General features: G+C 33.6%; 1 protein-coding gene across 1 annotated transcript in view; it reads right to left on the reverse strand.

Annotated features, from left to right (window-relative positions):
• Nucleotides 1-4,279: 4,279 nt before the first annotated feature.
• The window catches only part of LOC120158596 (UDP-glucose 4-epimerase GEPI48-like), a 31,914-nt gene continuing 18,245 nt past the window's right edge, over nt 4,280-17,948 (reverse strand). Inside the window, exons 9-10 of the mRNA XM_039169423.1 lie at nt 14,440-14,443; nt 4,280-4,290 (exon numbers count right to left, since the gene is read on the reverse strand). The gene's annotated coding sequence lies outside the window, so the exon portion shown is untranslated. The remainder of the gene's footprint in view (nt 4,291-14,439; nt 14,444-17,948) is intronic.

Raw genomic sequence — 17,948 nt, forward strand, 5'->3', positions numbered from 1 at the left:
ATTGAGTGAGAATAGAAATGCATTGCCATGCTCAAATAAGTTGATATGAGATCAAAAATTATTCATTTATTATAGTGTACTCTAGATATCATATGTAGTGGGGTGTGAATGATCAAGATAGGATTTGTCTTTACTACATAATATGAAATATATCACATGTCACTTGATTGAGTGAGAATAGAAATGCATTGCCATGCTCAAATAAGTTGATATGAGATATCAAAAATTATTCATTTATTATAGTGTACTCTAGATATCAAGAAATAATAGATGGGTTGTACAAGTGTGACTAATCCAAGACTTGTGCCTATTATAGATATAAACAAGAAAAGGATATAATACATTAAAAGATTTTGTCACGAACATGTTATTTCGAATCATGAGTTCATGTAACTTAGGTAACAATGATATATTTCTAGATGCCACTCATTGTTTGTAATATTAGAATGGTTTTAATTATTACTACTAACATTACAGGAACCTACAGGGTCACACCCAATTATTGAAAAGAGTAATTTAAAAATGTGTTACATATGTACAATTTTATTATACATGAATAAAAAATATGTATATAATATTAATATATATATATATATGATATATGTATATATGCGTGTAATTTTAATTACACATTAAATATCGAATTTAATTAAAATAATATAATTAGGATAATGATTTTCCTTATTAAATTCAAATTAAAACTCTAATAGCTAGGGTGTCACATATAAAAGGGATATGTTGGTCTAGCAGTCGTTAACCCTTCTAAAACAATTTCTTAAATTCTTCAAAACTATTTTGAGAAAGAAATTGTTCTCAACTACTTTTCAACCAGGTGAAATGAGTAGAGGCTAAGACGATTTTTTTCATGGAGACTAAGATTTGAATCGTTCGTGAGATCGTGGACTCTTGTTGTATTGTTGCTATTTAATGAACCCAGTGAGAGAATTTGTATCTCTCCTACTTGATTTTGGTTTTATCGTACATGGATCACTAGTGAGACCGTCGAGTTTGTTTTCGCTGCGCCATGGGGTGTACCAACGGTCCCAACAAAATTATCTACAAAGGTAATGTAATAATGTTTACCCCTTACTCTCGCAGTTTCTAAAGTCTGCTAAATCAGTGTGAACTAATTCTAAAAGATTATTTTTACTATTAATCGCAGATTTAAAGAGAGGCCTAGAATGATTGGCTTATACACAAAAATTTTGACCTTACTAAAGCTTTTTCATCTATATTAGGGAGAAAGTTCATTTTAATGAGTCTTTTTGGTGAATTAATGTTCATATTACCTATTCTTGCATGCCACATATCAATGGAATCAACAAAATAATTAGAAGAAGTAGTATTATTAATCTCATTAAGAATGATATCCAATAAAAATAAGCCCTCATTCAAATGCCCTTTTCCAACATAGTCCCCATTTGCGAGAAAGGAAAAAAAAAGCTTTGAAAAATAATTTAATACTCTCCTTATTAAGAAATCCACCACTTATCATATTTCTACGTAAGTCTATAAAATAGAGAACATTATTTTAGGTAAGAGTTTTACCAGAAGTTAGTTTAAGTAAAACTTTCCAATTACCAAGTATTCTTGAGCTACTTGAGTTATCCATGAAGAATTGTTCACCTTTAGCCATGTTTTCGAGCTCAATGAACATTTATCAATTGGTGAAGAAGCGTTTGGTAGCACCAATGTCCATGACCCATTTGAGAATGTTCTCCATTCACTTCAGAAATTACTACAACTATGACTTTTTTAGTGTTTTTAGAAACATTGGATTGTGGTTTGTTCTCATTCTGACGATTTGAGTGTTTCTAATATTGGTAGGCTTTGTGACTGGTGCATCCACACACATAGTAGTTGACAGTTCCTTTAGGATTTGCTTAGCCTTCTCCATTCTTGGCCTCTTAAAATTGACTGCCTTTTGTTGGTTGGACTTTCCTTTTGGAATGCTTCGATTTTTGAACTTATTATTCCTAGGAATTGAGGCATTATTAGACTCCTTAATAATATCCTTAAAAGAAAAGTGATTTGTGAAATTTGAAACCTTATCTTAAAACCTATTGTTTTCCTGAATTTTATGTTCCCCATTAACTCCTCTAAAAGAATGACTTTCTTCTTGTGTTTCAGTTGATTGTTTTATTCAGTACAAGATTGTAATAACTTCTCAACGAGGATGTTGGCTTGAAAGATCTCGCATATTTTCATTCCTTTGGAAAGAATATCAATTACCAACGTCTCATAGACATGGACTAAGTCCATGATGTGCTTGGTATCCGTCATCTAAAACTTGAGAAGTTCACCAACAACATATTTCTTCTTGCATGCATTTTCAGCTTCATACTTCTACTCTAGAATATCCGAGATAGATTTGGTGTTTTTCTCCAGAAGAAACATGCCAAACAATTTATTAGACATGTGAATCAGAAGATGGCCTTTAATTGTCTTATTGTCATTCTCAAACTTTTTTAGGGGACCATAGAGGTGGAATTAATGACGTGATGTACCGATTCAATAATATTTGAAATGACTGGCGTGGGCAGTTATGATACCCTAAATACCAGACTAGTAGTTTTGAGTAACTTGTTGAGGCTTAAAGTGGCTATAACATGCCTTTATAAACAACTTGGGTTAACTGTTGTATGGGTTGGCTTGAGTTGAGCCCAAAATATATTTAAAATAATATTTTTGAATAGAGACCAAATGAAGGAGGAATAAAGTGGTAATTAACTCTTAAGGTTTTGAAAGGTTGAAAAAAATTTAAAATGGGTGATTTCAACAAGGGAAAATGATGAAAACTTTCTTCCTTATTTTCTCCACTATTTGTTATTGGTACTTTGGCACTATCGACACCCCACAAAGAGGAAGTATCAATATTGAATTAATTTTTCCAAAAACTGAATCCAAATTTGGTATCATATCGAGGATGGTAACGGTTCTCTAATAGAGAAATCTTGATACACCATATTAGAGTACCAATACCTTAAGGTTTCTTTAAAACATCAAATGCATATTTGGTACTGATAATCGAGGCAATATCAATACTATAAGAGAGCAATATTGATACTGCAGGGTGAGCATCGGTACCATCATTCTAACACCTTAAATCATGGGTTAAGAGTTTCAAGTTAACTCGAGTGGGTATTAGAATGAATTCATTAGCCTTATAGGTAAGCTTGGACCTAGTTAACTTGGGTTTGGGCTTGGTTTGGCCCAAGTTGTGTTAAAAGGGACATTTTGGAGATGAGGCTAAAACTAGAGTGACCAAAAGTGTGATTTTACCCTTTTAAATTTCTAAAGCTGAAAACCATTAAGTTTTGATGATATCGTGTATAATTTATTCTCTTTTTCTCAACCGTCCTTTGTTAATTTTCTTTTTCTAAACTCAAGCTTTCCTCTTCATCTTCTTCATCAAGCTCAAGTAGAAATGTAGGAGCATCATATACTTGCAAATATAGCAAGTGAAGGCCAAGGTAAGAATCATATTTCTCACATCCTAAGCTTCAATTCAAGCTTCCATTTATAATTTTTCGGTGGAGGAAAATCAAAGTGGGTTTAGTGGTGGTTTTAGAAAACCTTAGCAAACCAGTGTGTATATGAAGGATTAAAGCCATTAAAAAACATTTTAAACAATTCCTAAACTCCCCAACTATGTTAGTAACCATTTCTTTGAATTATTGCTTAGTGAGAGAGTTAGGGGAACCTCAAAGCTAAAGGGAATAAGAAACTCACTCTTGGAACTCCATAACCATAACCAATCATTACTTCATCCGAACCAGTGTAGGGATTATGAGTGGAGAGATTTCAAAGATCAGTTGTGATGTGGTGAGTTACACCACTTTCCAACAGCCAAGAGTTATAGAATGAGAAACTTGAGGTGGCACATGAGCTTGAGGTTTTTAGGTTGGAGGCGTACGAGATGTCGATGAATTGACCTGGTGTGAAGGTGTAGAAGCAATTGGGAACTACCGACGAAAGAGAATGCACTAAATTACAACATGCCCCTGAGTTCGGCACCATTGACACTTACCCAAAAATAGTCGCATAGGTCTATTGTTTTGTTGAGAAGCAGGTGTCGTAGGAGATTGGTGAAAATATTGATTAGAGCATTGTACGTGAGCTAAATAGGCAGTGACAGGTACGCTTGAGGAGGAGTTGCGTAAGGTTAGCTCTTTGTTATCAGTTTCTCATGCAACTCATCAAAGGTAATGACAGTATTTCAACTATTGACAGTATCAATAACTAGTTGGAAGGTATCATTAAGGCCTTCTAGACATTTTGCAATAAGATCTTCTACATCTAAAGATACATCTAAAGATTTACCAAGTGTTGCATACTCATCGGCTTTGATTTTAATAGCTTGCACATAATCGGTAATACTTTGTGAACCTTTGGAAATGGTTTGAAGAGTGTCTTTGATTTGTTTAATATTACCATGAGATAGGCGAGCATAAGTGTTGGCGAGGAATGTCCAAGTTTCAGCTGAGGTTGTGCACCATAAGATGAACGGTATAAGGTTTTGTGAGAAGGTGCCAACTAATGCACCAAACAAGTGTTTGTCTTGCCATATCCATGTTTGATACGTCGGATTAGAGGAGGTTATGGTATTGGCAGTGATAGTTTCTGGTGGACAAGGATGTGAGTCATCAATGAATTTAAAGAGGTCATAACCGATGAGGATGTATTCAATTTGGGTTTTCTAGGAAAGATAATTGGTGGAATTGAGTTCGATAGAATTATGGATTTTGACTATGGTGAGGGGGTTGTTAGGGTCAAGAGGGTTGGAAAGGGAGTTGTCAATAGCCATTGGAATCGAAGCCTAAGCTTGTATGAGATATGCAACTGATATCATGTAGAATGAGAGGAACAAGAACAAATTTAAAGAATAATGTTTTTATTCATATCATACATGGCACACAACACCAATATATATATATATATATATATATATATATATATATATATATATATACACGCATAGAATTAACAAACTACTTAACAAGAATATATAATAAGTTTAAATAATAGATAATAAAGTTGATAATGTTGCTAAAAGAATGGAAAAATCTCAACAACAAAATCACGATGGTTGAATAGTCTTATCATATTTTTGTAACACAATAATAATATTTGTTTTGGTGTACAAAAGTTGATTGGGTTCATCAGAGGAAAAAGAGACTCCCCACTGAGTACACAAACTTAGAAGTTACTGATAACAAAAATGGATCTTTGTAACAAGGAGACAAAGAGGATTGAGTGATAGATTTTAGGATGGTGGGGATGCTTAATAATCGCATGGATTTTATTTTATTTTTTAAATACCAAGTCATACTTTTATTATTGGAGTAAAACGAGTTAACGATTGAGGAACCAAAATGTGTCAAATCAATAATGCAAACTATCAAAATCAAACTTTTTTGATCTAGTGACCAAAATCAAAGACCAAAAACATAATGACCACTAGTGTAATTCACCAAAGATTTATTAAAAGTCTCCATTCCATTTATAATTTGAAGTATATGAAAAACTCTAAGTATTTCATTATTTTAAATTAATGAAAACCTCCTCTGTTAAAAGTAAGTATAATGGAAAATTTTACTCTCAACGTTTGTACAAATGATCACTTTGTGCTATATTGTTTTTTTGGGAACATTTTGGTTCCAAATATATCAATTTTTGGTCAAAATAGTCTATGTTGGATTGAAATTGTTAATTGACTAATGGTCAACATATGTTGTTGGCATGATATTTTCACATTTGTTTAAATTATAACATTTCTTGTGTTATGTCATCACTTTGGTGACATGGTATATGACATGACACCACTTTAGGTAATATGTCATATGACATGTCATTACTTTTGATGACATGGTGCATAACACAACATCACTTTAAATGATGTGGCACATGACACATAATCAGTTTGGATTATATGACACATGACACATCATTACTTTGGATAACATGACACATGAAACATCATCATTTGGATGATATGACACGTGATACATCATCACTTTAGATGATAAGACACATGTCACATTATCATTTTGGGTAATATGGCACATACCACATCATCACTTAGGGTGATATTACACATGTCATGTCATTACATTGGTAACATGACACATGTCATGTCATTCATTAAACACGTGAAAATACCACGTTAACAACATGTGTTAATTGTTAGCCAATTAACGATTTTCATCCAACATAGGTTATTTTGACAAAAAATTAAATATTGGGCCAAACTATTCTAAAAATGACAAAAAAATATTTTTTAAAATGTTAGGTATACTTTGATCATTATATCATTAAAAGTATGACGTTTGTCTTTTGAATTGTATTTAAATAATAATAATAATAATAATAATAATAATAAATAATTAAAATGTGTAAAAGTTTTAAGTCTATTTGTAAATTTTACTTTTTCATTAATGATGTATTTGATCATACTTATATTTTTAATCATCAAAATAATTACTTATTTTTCATACATTGATAACATCATTTACATATTTTTATTTTTTTCAACCGAAATTGACATCTCAATTTATAGTATTCTACTATATGTAGTATACTTTTTTATTATTGTGTATTAAATTTGTTGTAACGTCCTGAATTTCGAGTTAGTAGTTTTGGATTGATCTGAATATATTTTAGATTAACTCATTAGTCCATTAAGAAGCATTGGGTCAAGTTGGGCTTGTTTTAGTCTAGGATTGAGCCTAAATGGTTATAAGAAAAATGTATTTTTTGTTTGGGATCAAAGTATGAGGGACCAAAAGCATAATTATCTCATTTTTAAAACAAAGCTAATAATTTCGTGTTTTTGGAGTGTTTGGGAATGAGATTAAAGGATAAAAGCTACAAAGCTTTCATATTTCCTCTTTATCTTCTTCCCTCTCAATTTCTTCTCCATTCTTTCTCTTCAAGTGTCATAGCTCAAAGGTAAGTTCTTGAGCATCTTTTATGCTTATTTTAGACTTTAAATTTGTCTCTTAACCTTTCAACAACATCATTTTTTAGAAATTCATAATTTCTCTTGTTGGTTAGAGAAAGTGGGTAAAGAGATTTTTAATCCAAGAAAAGAATAAAGAATATAATATAGCTAAAAAATGGGCTTCATTTCAAGAATATATAACTTTAAGGTAGTGTATTTCTAATCCTTTTTAGTGTTATAGCTTCCATAATCATGATGCTTTGTTGAGATTTTTGTGTTTAAACATATTAGAGTTTTTGCTTGATTAATACCATAGATGAAGTTTTTGTTGAAAAACACTAGCTTTTAACAAAAGCAATGTTTTATAGTGCAAGATAACCCTAAATAACTTTCTTAAAGTTTTAGGAGTTAATTTATGGTTTTTGAGAAGATTCTAGAATGTTTCCTAAACTTAAATGAGACATTTTCTGGTTTGAGTATTGATATTTGATGATCATGATCGATATTAGATGACAAGGAATATTTATGGGTATTTTATAAAGGCATTATCGATATTGTAAGGGGGTATCGATACAACTCCTTTGGTATCGATACTGAGGGGATTTTTAACAACTTTGAAGATATTTTTGGTACCGATACTAAAGAGAGTATCGATACTTGACTAGGGAGTATTGTAGCGCCCTAAATTTTGGATTTGTAATTTGAGAAAGCCCAAGTGGACTTTCGATAACCCAAGTGAAAATTTAGAAGTGTTGAGCTTAGGTGATATTTTCTTTTACTTGTGCTTAAGCCCATATAAACTTAAAAAGGGCATTTTATAATAGGAAGAATAGGGGAAGGGCCAAATGACTAGTTTACCAATTAGTTGAATCCAAATCTTATTTTCAATCAATTTTAGTTATTTCACTGGGTAAGAGAAACGGAAAAAGATTGAACCTTTCTTATATCTCATTTTCCTTATCAACCTTGTCTTCTTACTCATTCCAAAACTCCATCTTCTCTCTTTTAGTTGAGCAAAAGTGAAAGCTTTGTTAGTTTTCATTCATATTCTGGATTTGTAATGGTAGGAACAAGACTCCTTACCTCTCCAGCTTCCATCCAAGCACCTTCTTTTAAGTTTTGGCCATGAAAACCTTAGGTGGGGATTTAAGATGGATTTTGGATTTTAAGGTTCAAAGGTTCTCCCAATTCATTTATAGAGCTTAGGAATCGTGTTTGTACTCTTTTTAAGTTCTCAAATGAGTTAATAACTCATTTACTTGTCTTTTGATTAATGAAAGAAATGGGAGAAAGCTCTAAAGGAAAGAGTAAGGAGAAGTTTGTTCTTCGGTGAGCTTGGAGTGTTTTTACAGCTTAGGTGAAAGGTAACACACCTCTAACTCCTCTGTACCACTTGTAGATTATTACATGTAAATTCTAGGTTGTATGAGAGTATGAAGCATATAGAAGTATTTTGGTTTGGACATGGTTTTGGGTGAAATTGTTATTATTAAAACATATAAATGACATATTACATACCACTTATATAAGCTTCACATAATATTTAAGGGCCTTAGAGGGGAAAATGGGAGAGTTAGGTGTCATTTTTGTGCTAAAAAATGAGCATTTTTGGGTTTGGGTATCAGTATTAGATGAACATTTAGTCAAGAACAAGATGTTTTTGGCTGGTGGTATCGATACCCAAAGGTGAGGTATTAGTACCATCTTTAAGTTTCAAATTTCAAAATACAATCTTGGTATTGGTACCAGGAGTGGGTACTAATATTGAGGGGTCAAAATTGATACCCCAATGAGGAGTATTGATATTATAGGACTTTATTAGTTTCCAATATAGTTTTGGTATCGATACCTAATGTGGTATCAATATCATAATAGAGAGGTATAAATACTCTACCTAAGGATATTGATACTGTAAGATTTCTCAGATTCCAGAATTCCAGTTATGTACAGGTACCCAAGTTGGGTACCAATACCGAGAGGTCGAACCGATACAAAAGGGCTTAGTATAGGTACCCTTATACTTAATTAGGCAAGAAACCTAGCTTGAGTGTAAGGGCTTAGAAAGAGGTCTAGGACTTTCGAACTACCCTAATGAACCTATAAGTGAGAATAATAAATATATACGACAAAAGCTTGAGAACTCTATGGACTAAGTGTCATAAAACTAGCCTTTGTGTGACGCTCGGGAAATAACAAGGACACTCGAGTTACTTATGTATGCATGAAAATCCCTAATCTGAAAGTAATATTTTGTATCTGCGTAAGTGAGTGCTTATGCACTTAAAATGCTAGTTGGACGTAGGCTCCAATTTTATGTGACCCTGGAAGCATTCTAAGTATTTATGAGAAGTATACTAGTTGTACATATGCTTTGATTTCATGTAACCCTAGAGGCGTTCTAGGTACTAGGAAAAGAGGGCCTCTCTAGATGAAGATTATAATTCTAAGTGACACGGGTCTTATCTAGGGTACCTTGGGTAAGATAGAAGGATGTGAGTCTTGAGATGCTAACTGACCGTCCGATTACACCATGGTGCCTACCATCATTTGTGTGTTAAAGAACATGTTTGTTCATCCTTATACTTGTTTGGATGCTTAAGTAAAGAATGCATATAGTATATTAGAGTTGTTGGTGTTGCACTGAGCTTTTGAGTTGAGCATTGGAAATGTGTTTCTATTCATATATTCTTAGGATGATGGGTTGAAGAGCTATTGCTAGTCCGTGATTCTAGCTTGGACCGGTTAATTATAGTACATCTTGAGTATATTTAGTAGCCATGTACTATACAATGACCTTATGTCATATTCAAGTTATAACTCTATATTTTGAAATACTTAATTGACTAAATTTTGGATGTATATATGGAGCTCTCCTCTTTTGTATAAATTTGGGATGGCTATATTTTACTACTAATTTAAATAAGGTTTAAAAGCTAATTTTTGGGTTAGTCACTTTAGTGCTTCCATGTAAAGCCTTAATCCTCCGCACTTTGAGTTGAAATAGATTTGGGTATTACGAGTATCAATACTAGATGTTTTGGATGGTTAAATTCAGCTTCGTAGGCCCTTAAAAGTGAAGGATGACCAATAATGGTGTATTTTTACCTAAGGGAGGCTTAAATGGTTAAAAGCAACTAGAAACACTCTTAGGAGTGATTTATGATCAAATTAACCTAAATGAGTATAATACTTATGAGTACCACTTAATCAAGGATGTATCGTGCAAGTGAAGGATCGTTATGAAAGATATGTCTACAATCGAAAATATGAATCTTGTGAATAGTGTGATAGAGGAAATTGAGTGCATAAGTTGCCCCTTCTGTTCAAGGGTGAATCGATGAGAAGTATAATGAGAGTGATTAGAGGGTCGTTATCGAGTAATAAACCCCTAATCAAGAGATGAACTAGTAATAACATAAAAAGTAGATAACGTGAGTAGCCTAGCTACCTTAGTTGACCTTGCGTGACATTGGTTGATACGTTTTGAGACGTTTAGCTCTATAGAAGATATTGATAATAAAGATGAAATAATAATGTTATATGTGTGATAATCACATGAACCTTATGAGGTAAGATTCTATAAAACTTATGCCATTATTTTACAGTCGGGAAACGATGAAGACACCTGAGTTACTTGTGTGTGTGTGACGATTTTCTAATTGATTAAGAAATATTTAGATATATCCAAATCAGTGTGAGAGATCTTTAAATGTTAGTTGGATCTTTCTCTAATGTTTCATGACCCAAACACGTCCTGATTACTCTAAAGGAGTATACTAGTCAAATGTTAGATGTTGATGCTTTATGACCCAGATCTCACCTTAGGTATTTAGCAATTATGGTCATTTGGATGTAAGATGCCGATGCTTCGTGACTTAGATTTTATCAAAGTACCTATTTCATAAGTTAGAGAGGTGTGAGTTTTGTGATGTTGAGGTGACCACGTACTACATCATGATGCCTACTTATGTGTGTATGTATGTCGTAAGCTACAAGGTGTGACTTTTGTGATGTTGTTGTTACCTCGAACTACACCATGATGCTTACCTTTTGTTGTATGATTAGTACCTAATGGTTTTGTGAGATCGAATACTATCATTGTGTTTGTGTGATGATTGATTATTGCAATTGATGATGCACGGTGATATAGTATTGTGATTATAGACTTAATATATGTATACTCATGACAAGGCCCTTAGCAGAAGACTAAGGGAAGCATGAGGCTCATACCTTAGTGATAGAACAATTGAACACAAGTCCTTAAATGAATCGAAAGAACACGAACGAGGGTATGTTTGTGTTCGTTCATTTAACTTTAATCGAACAAACGAACAAATAAGGTCCTTTGTTCATGTTTTTTATTTAATTAATTTAACAAAAAATCTTGTTCATGTTCGCTCGTTTAATAAATAAATGAACATAAATGAATTTCCCGCCGAACGGTTCGTTGAACGTTCGATTTGTTTAGTGGCCTATTTCAATCTTAAGTAGCTAACACTTGATTATGATCATGCTTATACATATTGTTTATTATTGTCTTCTAGCATGCTTATGTTTATGAGATTCATATATTATTCTAGATTAGTGTTTATACTATTGAGTTTTGTAAGCTCAACGTTCGAATATTTTTGTTCGTAAGTTAGTAAATTGAGTCGTTCAAGGAGCACCGTCGTATTAGGATTTTCATCATTCCTTGCAGAGTACAATATGGTTACTTGTAGTGGGTGTCATAACCATTTTTTTAAAAAAACAATTAAATATTATTTTAAAAAACAATTATGACTTTTCTTTTGAAAAATTGATGAATTTTGAATTGAATTGGATAAAATGGAAAAAAGTTGCCATCGACATTTGGGTTAGGTAGGTCGAATACTTAAAAATGTCTTTTAAAAGCAATTTTAAGAAAAATTGTTTTTTAGAAAAAAAATTGGTCTGCATTATTAGATAAAAATTTAAGGGTTCGAAAGTCAGTTACGCGTGGGAAAAGATAAGCATCCCGCAACGCCCAAAAATCGGTACTTTGTCGCTTATATATCGTCATAATGGTGGAACTTAAAATTCAAATCAAAAGTAAAATTATGATCTATTTATTGAATATTAACTAAAGTATATGAAAATCCTTTACGTGATAAAAATTTCTTAGATTTGCAATGCTCCGTTGGAAAAGCTATCTCGTCGATTTCTTTTCCATAAAGACTATTCTATCTTCGAATTACTACAAAATGATATAAAAAATAAGAAAATAAAATGTACTTTATTTATCTAAAACATATATCATTAATATTAATAAAAAACAGTTAAAACGTTAATCATTATAAAAATATAATAATAAATAAATAAACTAAACCAAAATAAAATAAAATAAAAATAGTATGATTTTAATAAGATAAAAAGATATTTTATATTTAAGTTCATATTCCACTAGAAGGTCGTAACGGATTGCACCACATCAATCAAATGGTACTTTCCACGTCCGTTCTATGAATAACGTTGTTGAAAATAATTTCAAATGCACATATTAAGAAGAGTGAATATCTAAAGCACAACTAAGTTTAACCACAATATCACAATATCACAAAGGATATAAACAAAAATAAAATGAAATAACAGTGACAAATCAACCAAATCACCCAAACTAAGCTTAAACAGTGACTACAAAGTACACCATCAACAACCTATGTACTAAAAGTATAAATTACCATTTTTGTACAGAAAATAAAGGACTAAAAAAAGAAATAAAAGAATACATGTCATATCTGATATTTAACCTAAAATACAGAAGCAATGACCAAAATATAAATTTTATAAATGTGAAGTACAATGTCTGAAATACACAAAATATATATATAATAACTTTCAAGTGACTTAAATACATCTATTACAACTACAGGGCATGAAATATAACGTAAATAAAATACATCAAGTGCGTAAAGCCAAACTTTACAAAACACGGAGACCCCCCCGGGCCTAATTTTCCCACGCTGAAATTATAAACCGACCCCTATCTAAACGGTGTCGTTTGAGACTTGGCATATATGTTCAAATCACAGGACTAAACTCGGTAAGTTTTTCATTTCTTGCATTTTCTTCTCTCTCAAAAATAGAGAGTCGAAAAGGCTCTCAACCTCTCTCTCTTCTAGGTCGTTTCCCCTTTTCCTCTACCTAAGACAGAAGCCTCAGCTCCTGGCCACTGTAGATCGTTGGCCACGGGGAGCAACATAGGCCCTAAAACCTTCTTTTCCTTTTAAGACTCTCTTTACCCCTTAAAACCAACCCTTTTTTAACTTAAACCCCAGATAACACCAACTAGCCTCGAACCCTAACAATTCCTAGAAAAGAAAGGGCATTTACCTTCGGTGAGGGACGTGGTTGGCTTCGATGAAAGCTATATGGTTGGATCTACAAGGTAAGGTAAGGTTCGTTTCATTTGGTTTCGTATTTCTTCTATTTGTTTTATTTTTCTCTCATTTCTTTTCCCTTCAAAAAAAAACCCCTTCTCTCTCCTTTCCCCTCTTTTTATGTTGCATCCGTGAGTGACTCCTTTCAGTTTCCCCGATGAAAAGATAAGATTACCTTGAAAATATCCATATTTGTTTTCATTTTATTTGGCTGCTAGAATGATTGATATGTCCACTTTATACTGTTGATGGTGATTTCTCTCTCTGTATGCTAAATTGAATGTGTTAGTGGGTGGTAGCGGCGGTGACAGTAGAAGGCAGCTATGTGTCGGTGGCAGTAGTGAATAGTAACTTAGGGTTTCAAACCCTATGCTTCCTGGGGACTATTAGATCTGGATAAGTCTAACGGCTAAAACAAGGCACCGAATGAAAATCTACCATAAACCCTAATATTCTTAGGGTTTCAAGTCGGGTCGGATCCGGGCTCCGGGTTGTAGTTAGGTTGGGTCGGATCTGGGCTCCAGGTTTTGTAAGTGGGTTGAGTCTGATGGGTTTTCTTGTAAAGGGTCTGAACTGGGTTTCAGTGTACTGGGTTTGTATTATTGTAGTTGGGCTCTGAGTGAGTATTGGGCTTGAACCGGACCTACAAAACAATGTAATTAGAATAATAATAATAATGATAATAAATAAAATGTTAATTAATTTAATTAAAAAAGACCCAGATAAAAATGGGTGTCTACAGCTACCCCTCTTTGTGCATTCTTGTGTTAACAAGAATAGGGCAAAGACGACAAGATAACACGTTTTTGTCTGGTTCTTCTTTTTGCTTAAAAATTGGATATGTTTGATGTTGAGGATAACACTACTCATATGAGATGAAGAGTTCTAGTCATTTTTAGGAAAATTTGTGTGATAGCACGGTTCATACGTGATGAGGAAGTCTGACTATCTAAGGATGACATGGCTCCTACGTGATGAGGAGGTCTGGTCGGGGGATGACACGGTTCCTATGTAATGAGGATGACATACCATATTTATTAATAAGGTATATAACATGGTTCCTACGTGACGAGGATGGCTGATTATCTAGGGGTTGACACTGCTCCTACGTGATGAGGAGATCTAGTCAGTGGATGAAACAGTTCCTACGTGATGAGGATGGCAAGATAGATAACACGGTTTCTACGTGATGAGAAAAACTGGTTATCTAAGGTTGACGTTGCTCCTACGTGCTGAAGAGATTTGGTCAGTTGTTGTTGACTGATTCATGACTTTAATAATGAAATAGGTCTTGAAAATCCTATAAAAAATGGTGATATGCCATGATTTTAATGTTGGAAATATGCCAAATAGGTGATCTAAATGCATGTTTAAAGGGTTATGCACAGTTTGATCATGGCGTTTGGAATCTCTCACGCTCTTTGATCAGAATATGTGAAATTTATGCGTTTGTCAATGTATGGGTTCTGATTGCGGTTAGTTTCTTAACCTCTCATTAAATATTCCTTGACTTGGTCTCTCTGATATACCCCAAGAAAGTTTTTCTTGCCTTGTTGATTCTTTGGTCACTAGTTGATTTTATTTTCGAGAAAATTCGACCAGAATGGCTTCTCCTTCTTGTGCCTCTTTAAATTGGGACCTCTTTGTTTGGGAAAGGTGATGTTATTTTGACATTGATTTATTCAATTCAAACCATCAATTTTCAATGATCTGCTTAATGTTTTATGGGAGCGTGTATTTGTATGCTCTCTGGTGAACACCTATTTTGAAATCCCCATACTCTGACAATTTTCATAGTAAGGCATAATAATTGATATTTTTAATGATCAAGAATTTGGTGAATATATGCAAGGACAATGAATCAAATTCGAAAAAAATCATTGAAAAGAGGCTATGAGAAAGTATAATCTTTTGGGGACAAAAAAACTAGTATTACAGGAAAAACAATGGATAAATACATTGAATATTAAATGTTGAGTCCTTCTATTTCTTCACCCCAAATCTTTATTGAAAGTTGACATGTGTCTCGAAGATTCATATCATACAAAAGATGTGTGAGTATGAGAGTGTTTCCCTTAACTATTAGGCTTCCAAGGGAATCCGCCATTTCAAATCCTGACTGTTCGAGCCGTCCATTACAGATTTTCAACTCGATTTCAAGACGCCCATTTTGGGTTTTCATCTTGAACCCTCCTTTATTTTTTTTTCTTTTTTTCTTTTTTTTCATTTTTTTTTCATTTTTCTCTTTTTCTTTTCATTTTTCTCTTTTTCTTCTTCTTCAAGTGTAATATCGTTTGACTGAATCAGAATTCACAGGATTAGGCAAATCTTCTCCATCCATTTCTGTTTACACCAAAGGTCCTCTTGAAAATGCCTTTTTTACCACAAAGGGACCTTCCCAGCTTGGCATCCACTTCCCTCGAAAGTCTTTTTGCATAAGGAGGATCTTTTTTAGCACTAAATCGCCTTCATAAAATTCTCGAGGTCTGGCCTTCTTGTCATAGTCCCGTATCATCCTTTTCTGGTACATCTGGCCATGACAAATAGCTCTCAGCCTTTTCTCCTCAATCAAATTCAATTGATCAAACCTACTTTATACCCAATAAGCCTCGTCAAGATTCAATTTCATAAATACTCACAGAGAAGGGATTTCCAATTTAATAGGTAAAACTGCTTCCATCCCATATACCAAAGAAAATGGCATTGCCCCAATAGATGTACGGACAGATGTGCGACAAGCAAGCAACGCAAAAGGCAACTTCTCATGCCAGTCTTTATATGTTTCGGTTGCTTTTGTGATGATTTTCTTGATATTTTTATTTACTGCCTCTACTGCCCCATTCATTTTTGGGTGATAAGGATCCGAGTTGTGATGTTTGATCTTCAACTTGGTATAAATTCCATTCATTAAATCATTGTTCAGATTCAACGCATTATCTGTAATGATCCTTACAGGTGTTCCATATCTACAAATGATTTCTCTTTTTATGAATATGCGAATTTCTCTTTTTGTGACATTAGCATATGAGGCAGCTTCGACCCATTTGGTGAAGTAGTCAATGGCCACTAAGATAAAACGATGCCCATTTGAAGCCTTTTGTGAAATTGCCCCAATGACATCGATGCCCCATATTGAAAATGGCCAAGGTGTGTTCATTACATTGAGTGGTGATGGGGGAACATGTATTTGGTTATCATGGATATGGCATTTATGACATCTTCGAGAAAATCTGATACAAACTCCTTCCATAGTGGACCAATAGTGTCCAAATCTCATGATTTGCTTAACCATTGTGAATCCATTAGCATGTGTTCCACAGACCCCTTCATGGACTTCTTCAAGTATTTTCTTGGCCTCAATTCTATCCAAACATCTCAAAAGCAAATGATCTTTTCTTTCTTTGTACAAAATTTCTCCGTCGAGGACATACCCCATTGTAAATCTTCTCAAAATTTATTTGTCATTCTCAATTGCCTCAACTGGGTAAGCATGATATTTCACATACTGGGGAATATCATAATACCATGAGAGACCATCCTCCTCTTCTTTCTCAATGTTGCAACAATGAACTGGCACCTCTCGTATACTTATTCGAATGGGCATCATTTGAGATTGATCATCGGCCTTAAACAAGGCTACCAACGTAGCCAAAGCATCTGCTATTTGATTTTCTTCGCGGGGAAGATAAATGAAAGAAATTTCTTCAAACTCTTTGATCAACTCCAACACCAAGTTCTTGTATTCTATCAATTTGGATTCTCGAGTCATCCATTCCCCACGAAGTTAATAAATAACTAGAGCAGAATCACCGAATACTTTCATGCTTTTAACTTTGTACTCAATTGCAACTTGAATACCCAGGATACATGCTTCATATTCTGCCATATTGTTAGTACATTCAAAGGCGAGCCTACTAGTAAAAGGATAATATCTTCTTCTGGCGAAACTAGTATTGCCCCAATTCCATGTCCCATAGCAATCGAGGCACCATCGAAGTTCATTTTCCAGGCTTATTTTTCATAGCATCTTCTTTAGCAGCAAATATACTCATTAAGTCCTCATTCAGAAAATAAAATTTTACTGGCTCATAGTCTTCTAATGCTCTGCTTACAGGAAGTCGGCAACAACACTTCCTTTCACTACTTTATGATTCATATAGACTATATCAAATTCGGTCAACAACATTTTCCATATTGCCATCCTTCTAGTAAGAGTCGTTGATTCCATCAGGTAGTCTTGATGTCAACCAGGTGGTGTGATACAAAAAATACTATCTCAGCCTCTTAGTGGTCCATACTAAAGCACAACACAACTTTTCAATAGAGGAATATCGAGTCTCACAGTCAGTGAATTTCTTACTGAGATAGTAAATGGCTTGTTCTCGTCTTCCAGTTTTGTCATGTTGTGCCAATACACATCCTATTGACTTCTCAAAGATAATTAAATATAAGATCAATGGTTTATTTGGGATTGGTGGCATCAGGACTGGAGCATTAGTCAAGTAACTCTTAATTTTATTAAAGCATTCTTAGCAACTATCATCCCACTCTCTTGGGTTTTGCTTTCTTGGTAAACGAAAGATTGGATCACATTTCTCAGTTAACCG

This window comes from Hibiscus syriacus, unplaced genomic scaffold, assembly GCF_006381635.1.
Source record: "Hibiscus syriacus cultivar Baekdansim isolate YM2019G1 unplaced genomic scaffold, ASM638163v2 tig00111330_pilon, whole genome shotgun sequence".
Lineage (NCBI taxonomy): Eukaryota > Viridiplantae > Streptophyta > Magnoliopsida > Malvales > Malvaceae > Hibiscus > Hibiscus syriacus.